The sequence below is a fragment of the Sus scrofa genome, chromosome 1 (genome assembly GCF_054392235.1).
Source record: "Sus scrofa isolate SSC_HxYL_T2T_F1_AM1 chromosome 1, Sscrofa_HxYL_maternal_Yorkshire_Landrace_v2.0, whole genome shotgun sequence".
NCBI lineage: Eukaryota > Metazoa > Chordata > Mammalia > Artiodactyla > Suidae > Sus > Sus scrofa.
Window position 1 is genome coordinate 211,133,846 of NC_139383.1, and position 14,329 is coordinate 211,148,174.

A 14,329-nucleotide genomic window follows, 5' to 3' on the forward strand; every position below is an offset into this window, starting at 1 on the left:
TAGCGCCTTCACTTATTTGACTCATCTGAGATATTTAACAACACACATTAAGGTTTTAAAATAATACAATAAATGACTATGCTTCCACCATTTAGAATTACTGTTTTGCTACTTTTCATTCAAAATTTCATTAATAAAAGAAAGAAAATATTATAAGAAAAATAAGTTTTTTTTTAAATCTCCTGAAGTCCCATTCCCCTCCCAAGTGATACCATATCTTCAAATCCTATCAAATATCTATCAGAAATCTGGCATACAACCTTCAGTCTGTATATTATAGTAAATAATTATTCATATATATAATAATTATGTATTCTTAAAATGTACATAAATTATATCATGTTATATATACATAGTTTATGTATTTATCTCACCTTGTTCCACAAAGGAGTTTAGACTATATCAAAATTTATTTATTGAATTAAAAAAATTGTTATGGCAACCCAAAGCTTAAACCATCTAGCTTTCTGCGATCTGACCATTTTTAATGGGTCAACCCTAAAGGCACAGAGTATACAAAATTTAGATCAAAAATATATGGATGCTATTATAGTGATTTTTTGCATTTGAAAATTCTAGATTATGATTGTCTATGCTGTTTTCAACAGGATTCAAAGTGTGTTCTGTATTCTCATCAGTGTTGTGACTAAACTTAAAAATCCAGATCAGAGAGCCCCACCAAGCTTTTAAAATGAACCCTCATGCACTGTTGGTGGGAATGTAAGCTGGTACAGCGACTATGGAGAACAGTATGGAGGTATCTTAGAAATCTATACATATGATTTTTGACTTTTTTTTTGTTAATGTGGTGTATGATGCTGATTGATTTGCGTATGTTGAACCATCCTTGTGAACCTCGGATGAACCCAACCTGGTTATGGTGTATAATTTTTTTGGTATGTTGTTGGATTCGGTTGGCTAAGATTTTGTTGAGAATTTTTGCATCTATATTCATCAATGATATTGGGCGATGGTTTTCTTTTTTGGTGGTATCTCTGTCTGGTTTTGGAATGAGGGTGATGGTGGCCTCATAGAATGTCTTTGGGAGTATTCCTTCTTCTTCAACCTTTTGAAAGAGTTTAAGGAGGATGGGCACCAATTCCTCTTTATATGTTTGATAGAATTCACCTGTGAAGCCATCTGGTCCTGGACTTTTATTTGTAGGGAGTGATTTTATGACCCCTTCAATTTCATTTCTAGTGATTGGTCTGTTCAGTTGGTCTGTTTCTACTTGATTCAGTTTTGGCAGGCTGTAAGATTCTAGAAAATTGTCCATTTCTTCCAGATTGTCAAACTTGTTGCCGTATAGTTGTTCATAGTATTCTCTTATGGTTTTTTGTATATCTGCTATATCCATTGTGATTTCTCCTTCTCCTTTTTCATTTCTAATTTTGGTTATTTGGGTTCTTTCTCTCCTCTTTTTAGTGAGTCTGGCCAGGGGTTTGTCAATTAACAAAAAAAAGTCAACAATCATACGATCATCTCAATAGACGCAGAAAAAGCATTTGACAAAGTTCAACCTCCATTCATGATCAAGACCCTCGCTAAAGTGGGTATAGAGGGAACATTCCTGAACATAATCAAAGCCATTTATGATAAACCCACAGCAAATATAATACTCAATGGGGAAAAACTGAAAGCCTTCTCACTCAAATCTGGAACAAGACAGGGATGCCCACTCTCACCACTGCTCTTCAACATAGTTTTGGAAGTCTTAGCCACAGCAATTAGACAAACAAAAGAAATAAAAGGCATCCATATAGGAAGAGAAGAGATCAAACTGTCACTGTATGCAGATGACATGATACTATACATAGAAAACCCTAAGGACTCAACCCCAAAACTCCTTGAACTGATTAATAAATTCAGCAAAGTGGCAGGATATAAGATTAACATTCAGAAGTCAGTTGCATTTCTGTATACCAGCAATGAAACATTAGAAAAGGAATACAAAAATACGATACCTTTTAAAATTGTACCTCACAAAATCAAATACCTCGGAATACACCTGACCAAAGAGGTAAAGGACCTATATGCCGAGAACTATAAAACTTTAATCAAAGAAATCAAAGAAGATGTAAAGAAATGGAAAGATATTCCATGTTCCTGGATTGGGAAAATCAATATTGTAAAAATGGCCATACTACCCACAGCAATCTACAGATTCAATGCAATCCCTATGAAATTACCCAGGACATTTTTCACAGAACTAGAACAAACAATCCAAACATTTTTATATGGAACCACAAAAGACCCAGAATTGCAAAAGCAATCCTGAGAAACAAAAACCAAGCAGGAGGCATAACTCTCCCAGACTTCAAGAAATACTACAAAGCCACAGTCATCAAAACAGTGTGGTACTGGTACCAAAACAGACAGACAGACCAATGCAACAGAATAGAGAATCCGGAAATAAACCCTGACACCTATGGTCAATTAATCTTTGACAAGGGAGGCAAGAACATAAAATGGGAAAAGGAAAGTCTATTCAGCAAGCATTGCTGGGAAACCTGGACAGCTGCATGCAAAGCAATGAAACTAGAACACACCCTCACACCATGCACAAAAATAAACTCCAAATGGCTGAAAGACTTACATATACGACAGGACACCATCAAACTCCTAGAAGAAAACATAGGCAAAACACACTCTGACATCAACATCATGAATATTTTCTCAGGTCAGTCTCCCAAAGCAATAGAAACTAGAGCAAAAATAAACCCATGGGACCTCATCAAACTGAAAAGCTTTTGCACAGCAAAGGAAACCCAAAAGAAAACAAAAAGACAACTTACAGAATGGGAGAAAAAAGTTTCAAATGATGCAACAGACAAGGGCTTAATCTTTAGAATATATAAATAACTTATACAACCCAACAGCAAAAAAACCAATCAATCAATGGAAAAATGGGCAAAAGACCTGAATAGACTGTTCTCCAAAGAAGATATACAGATGGCCAGCAAACACATGAAAAAATGCTCAACATCACTGATTATAAGTGAAATGCAAATCAAAACCACCATGAGATACCACCTCACACCAGTCAGAATGGCAATCATTAATAAATCGACAAATAACAAGTGCTGGAGGGGCTGTGGAGAAAAGGGAACCCCCTGCACTGTTGGTGGGAATGTAAACTGGTACAGCCACTATGGAGAACAGTTTGGAGATACCTTAGAAATCTATACATAGAACTACCATATGACCCCGCAATCCTACTCTTGGGCATCTATCCGGACAAAACTCTACTTAAAAGAGACACGTGCACCCGCATGTTCATTGCAGCACTATTCACAATAGCCAGGACATGGAAACAACCCAAACGTCCATCGACAGATGATTGGATTCAGAAGAGGTAGTATATATACACAATGGAATACTACTCAGCCATAAAAAAGAATGACATAATGCCATTTGCAGCAACATGGATGGAACTAGAGAATCTCATCCTGAGTGAAATGAGCCAGAAAGACAAAGACAAATACCATATGATATCACTTATAACTGGAATCTAATATCCAGCACAAATGAACATCTCCTCTGAAAAGAAAATCATGGACTTGGAGAAGAGACTTATGGCTGCCTGATGGGAAGGGGAGGGAGTGGGAGGGATCGGGAGCTTGGGCTTATCAGACACAACTTAGAATAGATTTACAAGGAGATCCTGCTGAATAGCATTGAGAAGTATGTCTAGATACTCATGTTGCAACAGAACAAAGGGTGGGGGAAAAAATGTAATTGTAATGTATACATGTAAGGATAACCTGACCCCCTTGCTTTACAGTGGGAAAATAAAAGAAAAAAAAAAGAAATCTATACATAGAACTACCATATAACCTAGCAATCCCACTCTTGGGCATATATCCTGACAAAACTTTCCTTAAAAAGACACATGCCCCTGCATGTTCATTGTAGCTCTATTCACAATACCAAGACATGGAAACAACCCAAATGTCCATCAACAGATGATTGGATTAGGATATGTGGTATATATACACAATGGATTTCTACTCAGCCATAAAAAAAAGAGCGAAATAATGCCACTTGCAGCAACATGGATGGAACTAGAGACTCTCTTACTGAGTGAAATGTCAGAAAGAGAGAGACAAATAACATATGATATCACTTATAACTGGAATCTAATATGTGGCACAAATGAACCTTTCCACAGAAAAGGAAATCATAGACTTGGAGAATATAATTGTGGCTGCGCAGGAGGAGAGGGAGGGAGTGGGAAGGGATCAGAAGCTTGGGGTTAATGGATGCAAACTGTTGTTCTTGGAATAGATTTACAATGAGATTCTGCTGTGCAGCATTGAGAACTATGTCTAGATAACATCGCAACACAACAATGGGAGGAAAAAGTATGCATACATGTATGTGCAACTTGGTCCCCATGCTGTACAGCAGAAAAAAAATTAAAATAAATAAATAAATTCACTCTAACCACTAAAAAAAAAAGCTACTTTGAAAAAAAAAATTACTTCCCAAATATGAGCCAGTAATTATAAGTGAAAAAACGCAATCCTTTCAAAGAAGAATATCTGCATCAGAAAACAAATGTATATGGAAAAAAATGTAATAATTTACACAAGAATTATAATTTATAAAAAATATACAAAAATTATAATTTGCATTAACTTTATAATTTGAGGACTTGCTTCATATACATATAATCTCAATCCCATCCAAAAGAAGTAGAGGACTTAAAAAAGCAGCCACAATGTTCACTTGTTACATGCAGCTTAGCATCAACAACCCTACTAGGTTCCCTTACCTTCAGAAATGGCTATGTTTAGCCCCTTACCTATGTATTGGGACATACTATTCCTTACCCTGATGATTTCTTTCTACACAAATTAATCAAGCATAATATATGGTATGTAATCAAAATGCATCTTTATTTTTTTTTACTCCAACTGCCCCTTTAAAATTTATTTTTCCCTGACCTTAAATTAAATATCTCTATGTTCCATGACTTTCTATAGTTACACAACCACTTTAAATCCAAAGCAGTCTAGCTTCAAAACTTAGAACACTCTGTCCCATATGGTAATCAATACAATAAACTTAATTTAGAATAATCGATACACTAAACTTAATTTATCAGTTCTGCCCCCATGCAGCCAGAACTGATAGGCCTTAGAGAATGGAAATAGTAGATTTCTTCCCACCTTCTCTAATTCTTCTCCAATAGTTGTTAGGCCTCTGTATTCTTGTGGCACAGAGAGGAAGAAGGGAAGACATGTTAAGAAAAGACTTACTAAAACTGACACTCTCTGAGCTTTGTGGCATCCGGATCTGTAAGATGTTTAAAGCTGACTACATCAGAGAACACTTTTGTTTACTGAGAAATCCTACTTAATCTTCACATGGAGATATGACAAAATCATTCATCATCAGGGTTAGTTACAGGAGCATCTTTACAAAGCAAAGGAAAGGATGATGCAACAATGCTATAAAAAATCTGTACATGTCTTGTGTCTGCTTTTCCTAAGCCTTTCTTTGGCACATCATTAATTCTACATTTATATCTGAAGGATCCCCTGTTCAGAAGCAAATGATCTTTGTTATATGCAATTTATGAGATTTTCAAAAAATAAAAAAGCCTCCAACACAGTCATTTTCAATCCATCCATTATCATCTACAATATCAAAATCCAGCATAGGCTGGGAATCCAGAATGTCTAAATTCAAATCTCAGTTCTTCTGCTTACTAACCAAGTGACACTGGGCAGGATGCTTAAACTTTCAATGCTACAATTTCTTATCTGTGAAATAAGAAGGATCATAAGAGTACCATATAAGGCTGTTTTGAAGATTAGATGAGTTAATACATACACACAGAATATACAGTAAGCATCCAGTAAGCATTGGGTATAGTATATCAGCTCCTATCAAGTTGGCCAAGACACTGTAGTAGAATGAACAAACAAGCTACTCATAGATAGTTTAATATCACCACATTTTCTTAAAGGATATTATTTTAAAACTTTTAATCCTATTAAAACTATTCTATTGTTTTCTACCACTCTCAGTGATTAAAGTTTAATACATATGTGATTTAGTTTTTAAAGTTTACACCCAATTGTTTAAATAAAGAGTAATATTTTTAAGAAAAGAATTAAGGTAATAATAGGATTAGAAGATGTGCTAACATATTTTTTAACAATATCAAAACTTATTTGGACCATGTGTTTATAACAAAATCAAGTCACTTATTTTTTTGCAGAATACCCTACTTTCAGGTAATGTATCTAAAGGAAATAAGCAGAATTGGGGTGATACATTCTCAAATGAATTCTGTATTTATTATAGGAACATAATAGCAGTAGCACACAATACAGTGACGATATAAAGGTGATTACACCAAACTAAAATTACTGACACACCAAAAAATGTTAAAGAATATCAAAATTAGTTGGTGGCTATTATGTCTTGTCCTTTCATACAAAAATATAACTGACTGTTCAAGAGTCCCATTGTGGCTCAGTGGTAATGAACCCAACTAGCATCCATGAGGATACAGATTTGATCCCTGGCCTCGCTCAGGGGGTTAAGTATCTGGCTTTGCTGTGAGCTGCTGTATAGGCCGCAGATGTGGCTTGGAACCTGCATTGCTGTGGCTGTGGTGTAGGCCAGCAGCTACGGCTCTGATTCAACCCCTAGCCTGGGAACTTCCATATGCCACATGTGCTGCCCTTAAAAAAAAGAAAAAAGAAGAAAAAGAAGAAAAAGAAAATCACTGATTGTTCAAAAATTTTTTGCTTCCTCATCAAAGCAGTCTGTATAAAATCACTCTTGAAGATTGACCAGAAAGAGAACAAGCCCCTGATGAAATGCTATAACCATGTAACAATGTGCATATGCATGACAAATACATGGGACAACTTTTTTACAACATATGTAGACCAGAACTATCCTAAAATGTAGCCTCAAATTTTTCCCAGTCAAAAACTGTGTTACACTCTTTATAGTAAGTTTTATTGCAACTATTCCTCTTCAGTCTCCTATGCATATTCTGCAAATCTGGCTAAAGATACTTAAAAGCATCAGTTCAAAATTTTTGAGCTGTATTATGCAAAAATGTATGACTTTTTTGCATTAAATTATACTTCTATAGGAAAAAGGTTTATTTTGAAAGTCATCTCAGTTTTGAGTCAATTTCATTACAGGTTATTTGCCTATCATTAAAGGGGAAAAATTCTCCCCATCCAAATCAACAAATACAGACCTTGAGTACTGGTCAAAATGGAGACAAATGATCCCTTCCTTCCCCAAGGCCACTTTGGACAAAGATTCCTCCAAAAGACTGGGTTTAGTGATTCAATATAAGAAATTCAGTGACAAATGTCTGAAGGCATTAATTCCAATAATGCTTCAATGGATAAGAAACGAGCTGCAATATCCTTAACCTAACCAAATAGTCACTATGTAATGCACACCAGATATTAAATTCAATTTTCTGCTTGGGTAAAATGGAATAACACTTGGTCTCCTGTTTGTATGTATGGCAAAGACTACTGATGACATTCAAAAAGAAATGTTAAAACTTAAAAATAGAAATGTTATTGATAATACAGTTATCATCATTTAAGTGGTCTATAAATTTTAGATATCTTCCAGTCCTAGTCCTCAATCGAAAATCATAGCCGATCCTACCTTTTAAATTCTAGTCATTCAGAAACATTCTATAGCAGGCCAGCTCAACCATGTCCCCATCCTACGTTAGCTTTCAAAATGTTTAGGATATTGCCCATGAATTATTAACAAAATGAAACATTTAAAAAAACAAAACCTATTATTCTGATCAAAAGAAATGTATCAGAATAAAATTAGTTATATAAATAAAATTCAAAAACTTGTATATGCCAGCTATAAAGTCAAAAGACATTGTGTCAGGTGCATGCTGATTATATTCAGCTTTAATTTGGAGTTCAGGAAGTGACTGAGACAGCTTCTTATAAACTTAGATACTTTTTCTTGTATTAATATAGCACTTTTAGCATTGGAGTATAAGAAGGGATAGAGGAGTCATTGCTATCTTTGCCTCTATATACTCTAATCTTGTTATAAGGTTTGCCTATAGCTAAAATGCAGCTGTACAGCTAATTTCAGGCCTACCAGCCTTGACAACACTCTCTTTCATAAGCAGCTGCTGATTAACCAGATGGAAAAGTGTGATTGAACTCCAGATGGAGTTGACTTCTTCATATAGCTCCAGACTAGTCAATTTAGGGACAGATATCTTTAGTGCTACAGACTACTGAATCACCTATTTCTTTAAAATTAGATGATGCTGGAATATTTTAACTTGTTAAAGAAAAGAGTGAATTAAAACTAAGCCTATTGTTTCTCTCTACCTGTTAGGAGTAATACAACAGAGACAATATAAAGTTGGGTAGCACTCTCCAGCATTGACCTTTGCTGTACATTCACACACATACTCAGAAACAGAATTCCTAATGAGACAATAAATTTTCTACTCGTTTCTTACTATTTTGGGAAGATGAATTTATGACTAGAGAAATTTCAAAAGATAATCAGTGATAAGATAAAACAGCTTTAATTTGGTCAAAATAATTAAATGTTTTTCCCTCTTGGGAACTCAGCATACACTGCTCAAAATGAATTCCTTCCTAAATAGTCTGTTTCTTCCAAATATTATTAGGAATGGTAAAGGCAATGAAAGAGCAAAGTAAAAGCAAGATAGTAGAATATTTTTCCCTTCTGGAATAAAACAATTTACCACACTTATAACTGTTATATTTGTGAACCTTAAATTTGAGATATATTTACTTAGAATTTGTGGAATTTTATCTGAATAAAACTTTACATTCCAAGTCAATTTAAAAAAAATGCCCACAAACTCAGGTTGTTTGAAGTCATAAAAATTTTTACATTAATCTCTGCTCATCATCTCTGATGTATATGACCATCCATATTTCCTTTTTTTTTTTTTTTTTTTTTTTGTCTTTTTGCCATTTCTTGGGCTGCTCCCACAGCATATGGAGGTTCCCAAGCTAGGGATCCAATCGGAGCCGTAGCCACCAGCCTACGCCAGAGCCTCAGCAACCTACACCACAGCTCATGGCAACGCCAGATCCTCAACCCACCGAGCAAGGCCAGGGATCGAACCCGCAACCTCATGGTTCCTAGTCCGATTCGTTAACCACTGCTCCACGACAGGAACTCCAACCACCCATATTTCACAGTAAACATAACACTTCAACTTTAGGCCATATCTTCATACTGTAACACTACAGTTTTGTAAACACCTGTATGAGAATGTTTTTTCACTACAACTTTTAATTTGAAATTAATCTTAAAATTGGTGAGGTGTATTTTCTCTCTCATTTTTTATTCTAAAAACCATTACTAAAAACTTATATTAAAATAAATCTACCATAAGTCAAAACTCAAAAATTAAAGTCAAATGTACTTTATTTAAAATATCTGTTCAATATGCATAATTCATTTTTATTAAATTTCTCATAAGCAATAACTTTCTTTAAATTCCTTTTGTCTAGATTCTAAGTCTCTGTACTTACTAAATAGATAATATTCACTTACTGCTCTATTATTTTATGTTGGAACGTAGTTAACGGATTTATCATACAGAATCTTATAAACACACTTGTTACAACAGACCTCCTATCACTGAATATGCAACCACAAATTACACACAGATGAGAAAAAAACAGGCAATTCACATCAGCAATAGTTTCAATGATTAGTCAGCTCAACTGCTTCTCAGATGGAAACTCAATCATATTTATCATATAAGCAATTTGCCACATGTAGAAATACATAATGAATTCATTTGTCATATATGACTAATTATGCAATCCTATCTTAGTAAGACATATGTAAATCAAATATTACTAAAGAAATGTGCAAATATGCTGAAATAAATATTTACAACATACAATAAAACACAATAATACCTCAATAAATCCTGACTTACAATAATCTGAGTCAATAAATAGCACAATTAAGTTTCTCCAGTCATTGAATTAATTTATCCCTCTATAAAAAAAATACACACAAAAGACAACCCTGCTGGCAATCTAGGCTCTCTCATAATTGACCTGGAAGAACCACTTATAACAGCACTCCTCAGAATCCAAAGCTATCACTCCATATCATACTAACTCCTACTTCTCTATTTTTCACACCTTGATTCCCTCACCCTACAATATCTCCTTCCAGTGGCAACTATTCAATCTTTCAAGGACCATTTCTTCTATGAAACTTTCTATCATATTCACTATCAGAAAGAATACAATGAAGAATTTTAATATATTAATAATAATGTTTAAAATTTCTTGCACACTTTCTGTTTACCATACCCCAAGATAAATATTTTATGTGCATAATTTTATTCTTAAATCAACCATATAAGGTAGGGGCTGTAAATATTCCCATTTTACACTCTAGGAAACTGAACCTTAGAGAAATTAGGAAAAATATATAGGGTCACATTACTAGTGATTGGCAAAGTTAGAACACTAACACAGATGAATCACTTGACTTATACTCTCTTAAATTGCAAATGAGTATTTTTTTGGTCTAAACATCATATCTGCTCAGAGTAGAAACCTTAGATCTTTATATTCCTCACAGCATCCAGGACACTGACTGCTGACACATAGTATATAGTTAAGAAATACTTCTTGCCTCCTGTTGAATTCAGGTAAGGAAAGGTGAAAAGAATAGTGTTATTTCTATACTCCATAATTTATCCTTCTCTCCCATCACTCCAACTTCAAACTTCTCAGCATTTCAAATTGTGTCATTTGTTCCATTCCTTTTTATTTGATTATGAAGTAAAATGAATTAAAATTCACTGTCATCTAAAACCATTTCATGTCCAAGGGAGAAACAGAAATTAATTATCTATTTTGACAAGATACAAAAGTATAATAAAATAAGTATAGTCTAATTTGCACTTGGCTTTCATTCAAAGTTTGGTACATACAATTAGGAAATAATTTAGCACAGTAGTTAAGAGAACATTCTCTGGTATCAAACTGCCTGCTTTTGAATTTCCAATCTACCCTGAGCAGTTATATGACCATGGAAAAATTACTTACCTCTCTATCCTGCAAAAATGAAGTCAATTATACCTCCTGTCTTACATTTTAAGATTCAGTGATTCCACATATAAGTGATATCATCCACTATTTGTCTATCTCTTATTACTTATTTCACTAAGCATAATAGTCTCTAGGTCTATCCATGTTGCCACAAATGGAATGAGGTTAAGAGATACAAACTACTATGTATAAAATAGATAGGCAACAAAGATATATTGGATAGCCCAGGGAATTAAAGCCATTATCTTATAATAACTTTTAAAGGAGTATAATGTATAAGAATACTGATCACTATGCTATATACCTGAAATTAATATAATGTCATAAATCAACTATAGTTCAATAAAATATAAAGTTAACTGAAGCAAAAAAATGATTAAATGAGATGATTTATGTATGGCATCTATCACAAAGTAAGCTCTCAACCACTATTATCACCATTATTATAGCACAAGAGTATGAAAATGTAATGGAATATAGTGATGTTATTCGAATTAAGCACCAACCTGCCAGCCTTATGCATGAGCCACCATGAATCTTCCAACCCTCAGATGAGCTATACCTAGATGATGCTAAAAGAACAAAAAAAACAGTTCTATTTGTATTTTTATTTCATTTTGTATGAATATACCACAATTTATTTATACACTCTGTTTCTGATGGACATTTCAGTAGTTTCCAATTGTGGAATATCACAAATATTATTGTGGTGAACATTCGTATACATGTCCTTTGATTAACATATGTGTGCATTTAGGGCTGTAGCTGCTGCATCAATTTTATTACTTTTTCTTCCATTATTGCATTGTCTATGGTGACAGTGGATATCCTGATCTTTATTTTTTAACTTTTTCCAGTTTTATTGGGGTATAATTCATGTGACACATCTATTTCTCAATTTTTTCTCAAAGGTTCCTTATTGAGTTCCTAATTTCAAATGACAAAATTAAAATAGAATTATTTGTTAGGTAACCCCCCAAAAATCCTATTTTTAAAGTAATATTTGTAGTTTACAAGTAGATACATAAAAGAAAAGACTTTTTAAAATAATATTTTACTAACAATTTCAAAATAAATATATTCACTTTACTCACCCAGGGCAAAACTAGTGGTTTAGAAGATAAAGCTGGAAATTTTTTTTATTTTGGTTTGTTTTATTTTGTCTCATTTTTGTTTTTCTTTAACAAAACAGATTTAACTTCAATGTCTTTGACCATTTAATCACATTTCTACCAAACAAAATATTCATACAAGCTGCTAAATAAATTTCATTTATAAGCTTTTCTACTTGCAATTCTCAGTACGGAAAAAAAAATAGTATGTTTTCAATACTATAGACTTTGGTGTCTTTTTTTCCCAATGAACATATTAATGTTATCTAATTTAGACTATATATTGAATTGGCCTACCCTAACTTAATAACTTAATTACCACTTGAGGGACTTTATCTCCAAACATAGTCAACATATAAATTTTGCAGAGAAATAATTCAGCCCATAAGGACATCTCAAAGATATATATAGTCACATAAAGATATATATAGTCACATAAAATAAGTTCAACATCACTAATCACTAATCACTAAGGAAATGCAAACATCGCTAATCACTAAGGAAATGCAAACCAAAACCACGGTGAGATACCACTTCATACTCATCACAATAACTAGTAGAAAAAAAACAAAAACAAAACTGAAAATAAGTGTTCATGAGGATGTGGAGGAGTTAGAACCCTCATACACTAATGATGGGAATATCAAATAGTACAACACTGTGAAAACCAGTATAACAATTCCACAAAAAATTAAAAATATAATTATCATACGATCCAGCAATTTTACCTTTGGGTATATACCCAGAAGAACTGAAATCAGGGACTTAAAGAGATATATCTATACCCATGTTGATAGCAGCATTAATCACAAAAGCCAAAAGGTGAAAGCTACTCAGGTGCCCATTGAATGAATTAAAAAAATGTGTATATACATACAATGTAATAATATTCATGTTTTAAAAGGAAGGAAAATCTGGCATATGCTATAACATGGATGAATCTTGAGGACTTTATTCTAAATGAAATAAGCCAGTTACAAAAGAACAAATAATGCATGATTCCAGTTATATGAGGAAACTAAATTAAATTCACAGAGACATAACATTCACAGGCTGGGGGCAAAGGAAATAAGGAGTTTAATGCGTCAGAGTTTCAGTTTTAAATGAAGACTTCTAAAGATAGATGGTGATGGGATGGCTTCACAATAATATGAATGTATTTAATGCCACTGAAATCTACACTTAAAAAATGGTTAAAATGGGAGTTCCCGTCGTGGCGCAGTGGTTAACGAATCCGACTAGGAACCATGAGGTTGCGGGTTCGGTCCCTGCCCTTGCTCAGTGGGTTAATGATCTGGCGTTGCTATGAGCTGTGGTATAGATCGCAGACGCGGCTCGGATCCTGCGTTGCTGTGGCTCTGGCTTAGGCTGGGGGCTACAGCTCCGATTCGACCCCTAGCCTGGGAACCTCCATATGCCATGGGAGCGGCCCAAAGAAATAGCAAAAAAAAAAAAAAAAGAAAAAAAAATGGTTAAAATGATAACTTTTATGTTATGTATCTTTTACTACAACTGAAAACTTGTGATCTATACAGAAAATATGACAATAACCTGGAAAATATAACAACCCAGGAAATATAAATTCCTACTTGGATTTGTCAGATAAGGTAACAGAGGCCCAAAAAGGTCAAGCTAAGACACTTAGTGAGTAAAAGAACAGATTTCAAGTGCAGATCCGTCTCACACTAGAGCGTTGCATGTTCGAATAGACCACACTGACCACACTTCCTCAATATGCTTCAAATATCTGTGGGAGAAAGCACTGAAAATAGTAAGACCCTTTGCTATATATAGGAGTCCATTAAGAAAATTCAATGTATTAATGTTTTGATCCTAAGTGTTAAACTCTTTCTGTTATGCCTTTTCTTCTGAGCAGCAATGATATACACCACCTATACTAGATAGTTTACCACTGCACAGAACTAGTAGTATAAAGTTGTATATATCAATATTAAGGAAAAAAACAGCACGTTGCTGCCCATGCTCCTTCAGAAACAAGTGCTTGGTTTTCTACCTTCCATGTGAGAGGAGTCATGAACTGCTTAGGAACCTGAATTGCAAAAGATCCCATGCCTTGACCCAGTTTGTAGAAGAAATTAGTGTTAATGCTTATGTAAG

At 34.0% G+C, this 14,329-nt stretch overlaps 1 long non-coding RNA gene across 3 annotated transcripts in view; it reads right to left on the minus strand.

Annotated features, from left to right (window-relative positions):
• Positions 1-14,329, minus strand: part of LOC146406980 (uncharacterized) — a 391,187-nt gene that overhangs the window by 268,623 nt on the left and 108,235 nt on the right. For all 3 annotated transcript variants that reach the window (XR_014820692.1, XR_014820693.1, XR_014820691.1), the window contains exon 3: positions 11,606-11,671. This is a non-coding gene — a long non-coding RNA (uncharacterized LOC146406980). The remainder of the gene's footprint in view (positions 1-11,605; positions 11,672-14,329) is intronic.